The sequence below is a fragment of the Danio rerio genome, chromosome 3 (genome assembly GCF_049306965.1).
Source record: "Danio rerio strain Tuebingen ecotype United States chromosome 3, GRCz12tu, whole genome shotgun sequence".
Taxonomy (NCBI): domain Eukaryota; kingdom Metazoa; phylum Chordata; class Actinopteri; order Cypriniformes; family Danionidae; genus Danio; species Danio rerio.
This window is the reverse complement of record NC_133178.1, coordinates 56,726,447-56,738,867: the sequence shown is the minus strand read 5'-3', so window position 1 is coordinate 56,738,867 and position 12,421 is coordinate 56,726,447. Positions and strand designations below refer to the sequence as shown.

Below are 12,421 nucleotides of genomic sequence, written 5' to 3'. Positions count from 1 at the left end.
CTTGACACTATCATTTATCATACATGTTGCATGGGTTTGAATTGATATCCCAATATTTTAACGTTTAATCATGCAGCTTTACACTGAATGCATTAATACAGGCTAAATAAACAGTGGCAGAAAACAATAAGACACTAACACTAACTTAAGAAAGCATTTAGGCAAGTCCCATCACAACTTTTTCCGTCATCATTATATTTCAGTGGGAAGCCAAAATACTTTCATTCACATGATTTAAATGATGCGGGAGGCGATCTCTCTGCAATTGTAATAAATGTTGGATTAACCTACAAGTTCAAAAAAGTTATTAATCTGCAGGTCACGTACATTCCTAAATGTGGGTTTTGATCCATTCGTATACACCCCTAGTATATATATATATATATATATATATATATATATATATATATATATATATATATATATATATATATATATATATATATATATATTCATTTATTCATTCATTTTCTTGTCGGCTTACTCCCTTTATTAATCTGGGGTCGCCACAGCGAAATGAACCGCCAACTTATCCATCATATGTTTTACGCAGTGTCTTTTGGCTTGAAGGGAAACGGAAGCGCCCAGTGGAAACCCACACGAACATGAGGGAAACATGCAAACTCCACAAATAAATGCCAACTGACCCAGCCAAGGCTTGAACCAGCGACTTTCTTGCTGTGAGGCGACAGCACTACCTACTACACTACTGCGTCGCCTATATATATAGTGACTCATTCACTCATCTTGATCATGCACAGTGGTCTTAATATGGTCAGCGCAAAAATTGGTATAATATTTACTAACATTATTAGCCCAACAGGCTAAAGGATCTTTTTACAACAGTCTGGCGGGCAGTCTTCTAGACCCATAACTGACTGCCGTGAACATGCATGTCAAAGCATGAATGTTATCAAGGCCATGAATTAAAGGTAATTATGTTAAGAAATAAATGCTTTTGTAACAAATCATGTGCTTTCACATGGCCTTAAAGTATTTTAATGAGCCACAGGTATTAATTTAGATTAGTTGTATGATTTTTGCTCGCTCTAAAAGTGGTGGCAGTCATTGACAAATGTGTGAAACTTTAAGCCATATTTTCAGCAGTAAATTAGTTGTACTAAACTGTCATCTTGGATGGCACAATTTTGCCAGATGTTTTGGACACCCCTCTAAGCCAAGCCAAGTCAAGTCAAGTCAAGTCAAGTCAAGTCAAGTCAAGTCAAGTCAAGTCAAGTCAAGTCAAAGCTTTTTTATAGTGCATTTTACAAATACAGAAGTGAGCCAAATCGCTGTGCAGAAAATGTACAACAAATTAAGCATATTAGTCTATAAAATACAAAAAATACAACATAAAATAAAGCTAAATTACCTAAAAAAATGTGCAAAAGACTAAAATAACTACGTATCAAGATCAGGTGTCAAATGTCAATGAAAACAAATGAGTTTCAAGAGCTGATTTAAAAGAGAACACTGAAGAGTCCTGTCTAAAGGGCAGCTCTCATTCCAAAGTGTAGAATTCCAAAATCCCCTTTAAGCTTTTGCTTTGTTTTTGGTAGAATCAGGAGTAGCTGATCAGGTGACCTGAGAGAATGAGTGGGCTTATAGGGGTGTATCGGCTCTGAGGTGGCTCTGAAGGTAAGGGCAAGACCATTAAGAGATTTAAAAAACATTTAGAAATTAAAGAGTCTTACACTCTATTCTAAAATGAACTGGCAACCAATGAAGCAAAGCTAACACAGGGAAATGTGGTCATATTTGTGAGTACCAGGTAACAGGTGTGCTGCAGCATTTTGCACCATTTGCAAATGGGCAATGGCTGACCTGCTACTCCCCACATATGGTGCATTACAATAATCTAACCTAGTGTTCATTAAAGCACGCATTACTGTTTCAAACTGTTGTTTTACTATATTTTGCTTTATTTTTGCAAGTTGTCTTAATTGAAAAAAGCTAGATTTAGCTACCGCTCTAATGTGATTGTCAGATTAAAAATCTGAGTCAAATTTCAGCCCTAGATTTGTGACTGTAAGCTTATATGCTCTAAATCATTCAATTCATGTATTCCAATCACGTCAATAGGCACATGCATATTAAATCAAGCACCCAGGCATGCAGACTGCTTCATCAAACATTTTGAAAGAATGGGCAGCTCTCAATAGCACAGTGAATTCAAGTGTGTTACCGTGATATGTTGCCACCTGTGCAATAATCCATTTATGAAATTTCCTCACTACTACTGTATATATTCCACAATCAAGTGTTGGTGGTATTATAATAACGTTGAAGCTATTGGAATCAACAGCAAGTCAACCAGGTAAAATTACAGAGCAGGGTTAAAGCATGCTGAATTGCACAATGCTTAGAAGTTGCTAACTTTTTGCAAAATCAACAGAGAAAGATATCCAAACTTCATTGGCCTTAATTAGTTCATTCATTCATTCATTCATTTTCTTTTCAGCTTAGTCCATTTTTTAATCTGAGGATCGCCACAGTGGAATGAACTGCCAATTAATCCAGCATGTTTTTATGCAGTGGATGCCGCAACCCATCTCTGGGAAACATCCACACACACTCATTCACACACACACACACACACACACACACACACACACACACACACACACACACACACACACACACACACACACACACATACACACACACACATACACACACTATGGACAATTTAGCCTACCCAATTCACCTGTACCGCATGTCTTTTCACTGTAGGGGAAACCGAAGCACCCGGAGGAAACCCACACGAACGAAGATGCAAACTCCACACAGAAACACCAAGGCTCGAATCAGCGACCCAATGAGTTTTTTGCTGTGAGGCGACAGCACTACCTACTGCAACACTGCCTCACCAGGATTAGCTCAACAACAAGAATAAAGAGGTTTGTGGAATGGGTTTTCATGGTTGATCAGCCGCATCTAAGATTTATATCACCGAGTGCAATGCAAAGCATCAGATGCAATGGTGTAAAGCATAATGCCACTGGAATCTAGAGTGTAGATGTGTTCTCTTGAGTGGTGAATCACACTGGCAATCAGATGCACTGTAAAAATTGCTGGGTTCCACACAATCAATTTATTAAGTTACTAGTTTTTACAAATTTAAGGTAATTGAACAAAAATCAAATACATTGTCCTTAAAAAAAAAAAAAAAAAAAAAAAAAAAAAGTGTTGTCTTAGCTCATTTTAAAAAAGTAATTTGAACAGTAGTTTAAATGCTTGGTTATGGTGAGGGGTTGTTTTTCAAGGGGTGAGCTTAGCCCTTCAGTTCCAGATAAAAGAAACCCTTAATATTTAAACATACTAAGACATTTTAGACAATTTTATGCCAACTTTGTGGGAAAACTTTTGTGGAAGGCCATTTTATGTTCCAACATGACTACATACACTACTGTACCTGACAAAAGTCTTGTCACTTGTCCAAGAACAACAGATAATAACTTGACATCTAGTGGATCATTTGGTATCAGAAGTGGCTTGCATGAAAGGCAAAGGCCTCTAGATTAGGCTTATTTTACCAAAATAAAATATGTTCATCCTTTGATTTTTAATTGCTATATTAGGACAGTGAGGTCTGACTTTGCTTTGACAAAAGTCTTGTCACTTAACAGACATGATATACAGTATAGAATATCATGTTGCACTGGAAAAAGAGTTAGTATTGTGAATGCATATGTGTATTAATAAAGTAATCTGGGGGGGGGGGGGGGGGGGGAATTGCAAAAATAACTTAGGATGCTGGTGGTGAGGGAGGTGTCACGGATGGCGCCCTCTTTATTCTGCGGCGTGGATATAACTGCTGAGGATGCGGGTGGTGAGGGAGGTCTCGCGGACGCCGCCCTCTCTATACAGCTGCCCTAGGTGGCCGCCTAGGGCGCCTCTATGGACGCGCCGGTCCTGGTCATCTGAAATGCAAAGAAAGCCTTTTTGCAGAAGAGTTCATCAAGATTTATCTTCAATGCCTCCTTCTTCATCTTACCCCAGACACACTCAACAATATTCATGTCTGATGACTGGGCTGGCCAGTCCAGGAGCACCTTGACCTTCTTTGCTTTCAGGAGCTTTGATGTGGAGACTGAAGTATGAGAAGAAGCACTACCCTGCTGAAGAATTTGCCTTCACCTGTGGATTGTAAGGTAATGGGCAGCACAAATGCCTTGATACCTCAGGCTGTCGATGTTGCCATCCACTCTGCAGATCTCTCGTATGCCCCCATACTGAATGTAACCCCAAACCATGATTTATCATTCACCAAACTTGAGTGATTTCTATGAGAATCTTGGGTCCATGTGGGTTCCAACAGGTCTTCTGCAGTATTTGTGATGATCAGAATGGAGTTCAACAGATGATTCATCTGAAAGATCTACCTACTGCCACTTTTCTAAATGATCAACTAGAAGTCAAGTTATTATATGCTGCTCTTACAATTGGGATCAACAACAAGACATTTGCCAGGTTGTGTACATTATCAGTGGACAAAGCAAAGTCCATGAAGACATGAATGAGTCCTAGAACAGGTCTGGCCTCCACAGTCCTGATTTTAACCTGACAGAACCCTGGGATTAGATGGATTAGAGCAAAATCTGCCTGGCCCTCTCATCAAACATCCGTGCCTGACTTCACAAATATACTTCAAGAAGAATGTTCAAAACTTTTAAAAAAGCTGAAGCTGTTATAGGATGGGCCCATTTCTAATCAAACCCAGATTAAGACTGGCGTGTCATTAAAGCTCACATGCATCTATTTTAATCTGCGTAATTATTAACTTCATAACCATGTATGCTTTTGTGCAAGTTTATAATTTGATGAGTCCCTCTGTTCTGTACATTAGAGAGATTTAGTTTAAGGGAAATCTACAGAGTGATTTGTGTTTTAGCAAAGGCAAGTTTCATCCTCTGCTTGTCTTTTCTGAAAGCGTTTCCTTCCGCTCTGCTCCCTCAATTTAGTCAAGTCAGTTTTGTGTTTGGTCGGATCTCTTTGAATTCACTGCTTATCAAGTAATGTGCAAATTGTCGATCCCTCTGAAGTTGTGTTCATTCATTGTGGAGTTGCAATTCATTTGATCCATCTAATGGTGCTTGTCTTTTCAATTTGATCAGTTTGCTGAGCCTGGAGACGTGGGCAAAAATAAAATTGATTGTTGCTTTGATTAATTCTGGCTTGAGAACATTTCTCTGTTTGTATCTGTTTCCCCAATTTATTCTCCATCTCAGTCTCTCCCCTTGAGCACATTTTCATTTAGGTAGCATGAGCTCCCTATTTTCAGTAACAACTTCTCATTCTCTCTTTCACAAAAGAAGCAAGACAAAAGGAAACAAAGAAAACACCATCGAGTTATAATAAGGATTAATGGTCTAAAAATATGCAGAACTGCTGTTTTTGGCCCAGTAGATTAGGACAGACGTAGAGTCTCCCATCTCATTTTGGTGAAGGTGCTTGCAAAGCCTGAAGGCATGAGAGACAGACACGCATGCAAGTGCTGACGCTTGACACACTCACACACACACATTTCCCAGTGGTTTAGATTCACACTCAGAAATGATAAGGCTAGTCATTAGCGTTGCTCCTTCTGTTCATCTAACCTCTCGCTTGTACAGTATGTGTTGATTTACATAAGAATGCCACACATTATTATCAATGCCCTCTCTGGGCACAGTGCTATTTTCTTGTCCAGTCTGCAACTGAGCAACTTTCAAATCTAGCAGGGTCCATACTTCCATTAGCAGTGATTTACTATGCTTTGTGCCACTATCATTAAACACTCTGCGAAGCTGTTCTTCCACCCTGGATGAAATTTTCCCAGGTGAGCTGAAAAAAGAAATCCAGCATTCCCTGAGAGATCAGCCCAGACAGTTCTGCCTCTTCGGCTCCGTCTTACCTGTGCGCTCCACTGACCACTCCGAGCTGATATAAGACCAGCCCCTGCACATCTCGCTCTTAGCCTGAAGGAATCTGCTACTGCTTGGGTCTTTGATCTCCACCCGAGTGCATTACCACCCTAACATTTCATCATCAGTCTCATTCCCGTCCCGATGGACCTGCAGCTTAGTGTCTGAGAACGTCAGATACGGTTAGCGTCGGGCTCCGGCTCAATCTATACGCCAATCTGCCGCATCGCAGGCCCTCAGGCGGATAAATCTGTCGCATCAATCATCAGTGCGGTACATGCACCTCACATGCTAAACTTCGGCACAGCACGTGTGCCCATCTGACGGGTGGAAGATATGAGCCACGGGGCCAATGGGGAGCTGAGCTTTCACATAAATATGCTTTCTGTTCATTAATGTTGCATAAATGTTGAGTTTTAATTTAAGAACTGATTAGAATCACCCCTGGACTCATTACCACCCACCAATTCATTCTGCTGTAATTTCCTCTCATCTACTGCTAATGGCAGAGCAGAGGATGGGGGGCGCACACACACACACCTCACACATATGTTGGATTTGGTGGTTTAAGTGGATTTGCCATAGGTGTAGTGTAGTTTATACTGTAAAAAAAGAAAAAAAAAAAAAGAAAGAAAAACACGTATTATATTGTCTTACCCAGTGTTGGGGGTAATGCATTACAAGTAACGCTAGTGGCGCAATAATGTCACTCTTCTAAGGAACGAGTAAAGTAATGCATTAAGTAATAACAGTTAAGTAAAAAAAAAAAAAAAAAACTGTTTAGTTTAGTTATTTCACTTTTGAAAAATAAAATGCTGAATTAAAATGAATGTATTCATGTTGAATCACGCACACTATAAGAGAATGCAAGGACAGGCAGAGCCTTGATGGTTGAGCTTTACATTTCTGCGATGGAAAATTATCATTATTTTAAACACATGAAAGAAAAGATAAAGAGGATTACCTGAATAGACAGAAATTTTTCTTTTTAATAAGACAAAAAGTACAAAAGCATCAAACACATTACTTTAAGCTATCATTAATCTGTATATAGGACATGTATAGCTCTGGGGTCAGAAAGTTTTCAGAAGATAATATTATCATTCACAAATTGTTAATTGCACAGCTCTTCTTTTTTTTTAAAAAAAGAAGGTAAAAAACCCTTATCAAGCCTCAGCCAGGTTAGAAAAAATAACTCAAAAGTAAAGTAACACATTAGTTACCATAAAAAGTAACTAAGTAACACAATATTGTAATGCATTACTTTCCCCTAAACCGGTCTTACATTTCCCCCTACCCCTAAACCCAAGCCTCACAGTAAACAGCAAATTTTTAATGTCAAAAGTCACCAAAAAAAAATTGAATTGAATTGAATTGAATTACAAGTAAACAAGACATGTCCTCATAAACTGATTCAACATTGTAATACCTAGGCCAAACCAATGTCATTATACAAATGTGTGTCCTCATAAAGCACAGAAAGGAGTACACACTCACAAACAGAAAACACACCTCCTATCACTCACTGATGTAAGCATAACCCTGGCTCATTATTGATACATACCCCTATATACATTACTAGGAGCTATGTTTTTTTTTTTGCAGTTTTTGTTTTCATGAATGCACCAGAGGCCGCTGTGTATGCCTGCTGTTTTAACAGCCGCTGTCGATTGACTGACTGACCTACTGATCCCCCCCTTCCCCAAACCCAACCGATAGTGTTTTCAAAAGCACTGATTAACTCGCCTATCGTCTTCCCAAAACCTAACCGACAGTGTTCTCAAAGGCACCAATTAACTTGCTCACTGCCTTCTCAAAATCCAACTGACAGTGTTCTTAAAGGCTCCGATTAACTCGCCTACTAACTTCCCTAAACTCAACTGATAGTGTTTTCAAAAGCATCGATTAACTTGCCCACCGCCTTCATAAAAACCCAACTGGCAGTGTTTTCAAAAGCACTGATTAACTTGCCCACTGCCTTCCCTAAAGCCAACCGATAGTGTTTTCAAAATCACCAATTTACTCGCCCACTGCCTTGCTAAACCCAACCGATAGTATTTTTAAAAGCACCGATTAACTCGCTTATTGCCTTTCCAAAACCCAACCGACAGTGTTCTCAAAGTGACCGATTAACTCGCCCACTGCCTTCTAAAAATCCAACTGACAGTGTTCTCAAAGGCTCCGATTAACTCGCCTACTAACTTCCCTTAACTCAACTGATAGTGTTTTCAAAATCATTGATTAACTTGCCCACCGCTTTCATAAAAACCCAATTGACAGTGCTTTAAAAATCACCAATTAACTCGCCCACTGCCTTGCTAAACCCAACCGATAGTATTTTTAAAAGCACCGATTAGCTCGCTTATTGCCTTCCCTCAATCCAAAGCACAGATTAACTTGCCTACTGCCTTCCCTAAACCCAACCGATAGTGTTTTCAAAGGGACCAATAAACTCGCTTACGCCTTCCCAAAACTCAAGCGCCAGTAAGCAATCCAAAAAAAGAAAAGCTTACCCTCATATCTTATCATGTTCTTACCACATTCTCACCCTGTTATTTACTTGTTTATTTTATTTTTTGCCTTTGTTTTTTGTTTTACTTGCTTTCTGGAATTGTTCCTCACCAGATTCGAACCCCATTGTCACAGTCAACTTCTTTATGCGTCTCAAGTCCGCCAACATACATGGCAAGCTACTGGGCAAACTTGTAACAGTGGAAAAGCCATCTACATGGAGGTAATTGATCAGCTGGTCTTGCGAAAAAAAAAAAAAAAAAAACAGAAGCCATCAGCAGCATCCTACCATCCTATACGTTTGTTTTTAAGATGAAATGAACCCATACATAACTCTGGCTACATAATTTGCTCTCTCTCCAGAAATATATACTTGGGTAAATTTTTACAATGAGCCTGTGTTGCGTATGCAGCCCGACCCCCTGGTTCTAATCTTTTAATTCTCTCCAACATTTATACTGTATGTGGGTGCATGTTTCTGAATAGGCCAGTTATTTATGAACAAACAGGTCAGATAAAACGAGCCACAGTTTATTAGTAATGGTTGAGCTGCCATCCATGAACGCCAGGGTGAGTGTATCTGCATGTGTCTGTTTTTACCTCTCATTTGCATTTAACATTCAGCAAATGATCAAATTACTCTGTCGGTGGTGAGCAATCTATTCGATGGCATTTGAGAAGACGAGTGAGGAAATTAAGTATGCTGATATTGCTAATACCGTATGCTAACCAGAAGATTTTCATTTAGATGTTGTCCTAAACTGCCATGATTGTTTTAAGTAAGATTGTTTTGAGCTCGACATTTTTATTCTGGAACTTGGTTTCTATTTCTATCTATCTAAATGGGCAAGCCAGCTTGCAGGGAATTTATTTTTTAGCTCCATTTCAGGAAATTAGAAATGTATTTTTAAAATAATAAATGAAAGTACAGTCAAAATTGTTTTTGTTTTGTTACACACTTGCATGTGTAATATTATTAACATTTCACAAATAAATTAAAGCTATTGTTTTGATATCATAGGTTTATCTCCAAATCCCTATTGTCAGTTCTGTGAACCAGATAACTTTGTGCATATGATGTGACTTATGGAAAACTTTGGAATTCTGTGCTGGACATTTTGTTTAAAGTTACAAAAACATGTTTCCCCAAAGATCCTCTTTTATTATCGTTGAATGATAACACTTAATTTCCCAAATGTCCACATATTTTGGTTAGCTGTTTTAACTGCTACAAAGAAAAATGTTGGTAAAGAAGTGAAAACCCTCACATAATCTCTCATGGTTTTTGTTGCATTCACTATTGGAAATACTGTACCTGTTATCAGCATGGATCAACAATGCTAAACCGGACATTTTGACGATGTAGAAAATCTAAATTTGAGCATTGTCAAAGAAATATAGGACACTCAACCCTAATCTGATGCTTCAAATGTCAAATTTAATGTAATTTATTTGCTTGGTCTAAGCTACAGTTATCCTGTGATTCCTGATGTACAGATGATGAGGTGGGGGAATGTGGGATACATACAGGGTAATAACTGTTAAGAATACTTTTCTATCTGATGGTAATTTTTTATATTCATTTCGGAAATAAAAACTGAATTACAGAAAAAAAATGTAATTAAAAAATGTTTAAAATGATGTATTTATATCATTGGTTTCAGATGGAAATTAGAAATAAATCAAAGTGTGGTCATGTTTTATATATAAATAGAAACTCGCATGTGTAATATTTTTAAAATTTGTTTAAAAACTCAAGCTCAAATAGATAATTTGATTAAGAAATATCTAATGTAATGATGTATTGTTCAATGATATAAATGAAAGTAATTTTCAATACATCTTTATTTCTATAATGTTTTTACAATGTAGATTGTGTCAAAGCAACTTAACATTGAAGTTCTAGTAAAGTGAAACTGTGTCAGTTGATGTTCAGTTTAGTTCAGTTCAGTGTGGAATAATTTCACTGCTGAAAGTGCAAATATTGAAGAGCAAATCCATCGATGCGCTGCTCCACAAGTCCCAAACAAAGCAAGCCAGTGCCGAGAAACAAACTTCACCAATTGACATCAGCGAAGGAAAAAAACCTTGAGAGAAACCAGGCTTAGTTGGGCACCACCATTTCTCATCTGGCCAGAAAAAAAAAAAAAAAAAAACTCCCAAATGATTTGAACTGTCATTGAACAAATAATAAAATCACTTTGATTTTTGGGTGAACGATGGCTTAAAAGACCAAAAAAAAACAAAAAAAAAAAAACATGGCCTTTTATCTAACAAAGTATTTCAATTTTATAGATCCTGTGCACATTCACATGCAAAACCAAACCACACAAGTTTTGCACATAAAAACAAACAAACTACACAACACTGCATAGCTACAAACACTAAACTGTTTCAGTACAATAAACAGTACAAAATTTAGCGATGCATCGTTTCAGCATCGATATTAAAATGTAATCATTCGCAATAGTCACATTGCGAGAATACACAATGTTGAGTCTGGATTATAATTGATCATATTGCAAGTTTTTTTTTTTTTTTAATCTTGTGAGGGCTTTAAAAACATTCAAGAATAAGAAAATGTACCATTTGCAATTTTAAAAAGATTAAAAATTATTACTTTTATTTAATTGTTTATAAAACAAAGGCTATTATATCATTCATAATATTATGTTTTCATCACTAGCAGGTTATAAAATTTTGTTTAAAAATTGAAATGCTATTTATATGCCATATAAGACAATACTGACTTTGACTAGATGGCAAAAACTAGACTTAACACTTTTCTCTGCTCCTTCAAATATTAGCATTCAAAAAGTTAGTGTCTCATGAGTAAATAATACATGTATTTATTTAGACAGCATTCATTATTTACCCTTTTATTGCAAATACAAAGAGATGTACAATCTGAGTGTGACAATTCATTTTGCCAGTTTGAGAATCCGTGCCGTTGTGAGGATTGATCACAATCTTTTTAGAATACTTGTTATTGTTGAATACAGCACAAACAGATGTTTAAATCTACCAATTACATTGCTGTAAAGAAAGAAAGAAAACAATTAAAACCAATCTCCAAATGATGGTTATTAAATCTAAATACATAATATTTAAATAGATAAATAATATAAATAAATGTTACATTTATTGCTGCATATTGTTTAATTAGTCACTTACAACCTTATTAGTGCGAGTTAAGCATAAAAAGGATGAATGCAACATTTCCTCTACAAGTAGAGACTAAACTATAATTGCAATTTTTTTTTATTACAAGAATTACCTCATTAGATTTTCATTCAAATAACATATCATTTGTTATATTTAACAATCGACTAGAAAGCATTGCTGTAAAAATAATAATAATAATAAAAATAAAATAAAATGGCTTTGAATGTTATTTAAAATGTTTATTTATTTATTTATTTTATTTTATTTTTTTTCACGTTTGACTAGCTGATTGACTAACTTTATGATTAACTTTGTCACAAGTTTGAGTTTGGCCAGAGTTAATAATGCCAAGTAGGTATCGATTCAGCCTGCAGACCTCCCAATGGGAGATTTTACACCACAAATAGGCTGGTTTTAGGTTTGTATAGGTGGGGTAGGCATTAATAAATCAAGCATTTTCTCAAAATATGTGTCAAAATAAGATTTGTCACCAAAAATCATTCTGCTAGCTGAAACACAGAAAAAGCTATGACCAAATTAAGACCCAAAATCACCCAGAGTGGATGAAAATAAAACAGCACCAACAGCTAAAACGACATAACTGAGCTAATGACACTTAACAACATACTGTAAGCTGGCATACTATCTTAATATTTATGACATGTCAGGTTATGATTTTTAAAAAAAGTCTTATAAACAAACTTCAAGTAAATTGTTATCCATAATTTAATTACATCATCTGCTGACTTGATGCCAGTGAACCGAAGAGCTTGAGCAAATATATGCACATCACTAAGGTCATTGATTTTTCCTGTACCTATTTTGTTATTGAGAGTAAA

General features: G+C 36.8%; 1 protein-coding gene across 3 annotated transcripts in view; it reads right to left on the bottom strand.

The window, feature by feature from the left end:
• olfm2a (olfactomedin 2a) overlaps positions 1-12,421 on the bottom strand; it is a 225,467-nt gene that overhangs the window by 35,994 nt on the left and 177,052 nt on the right.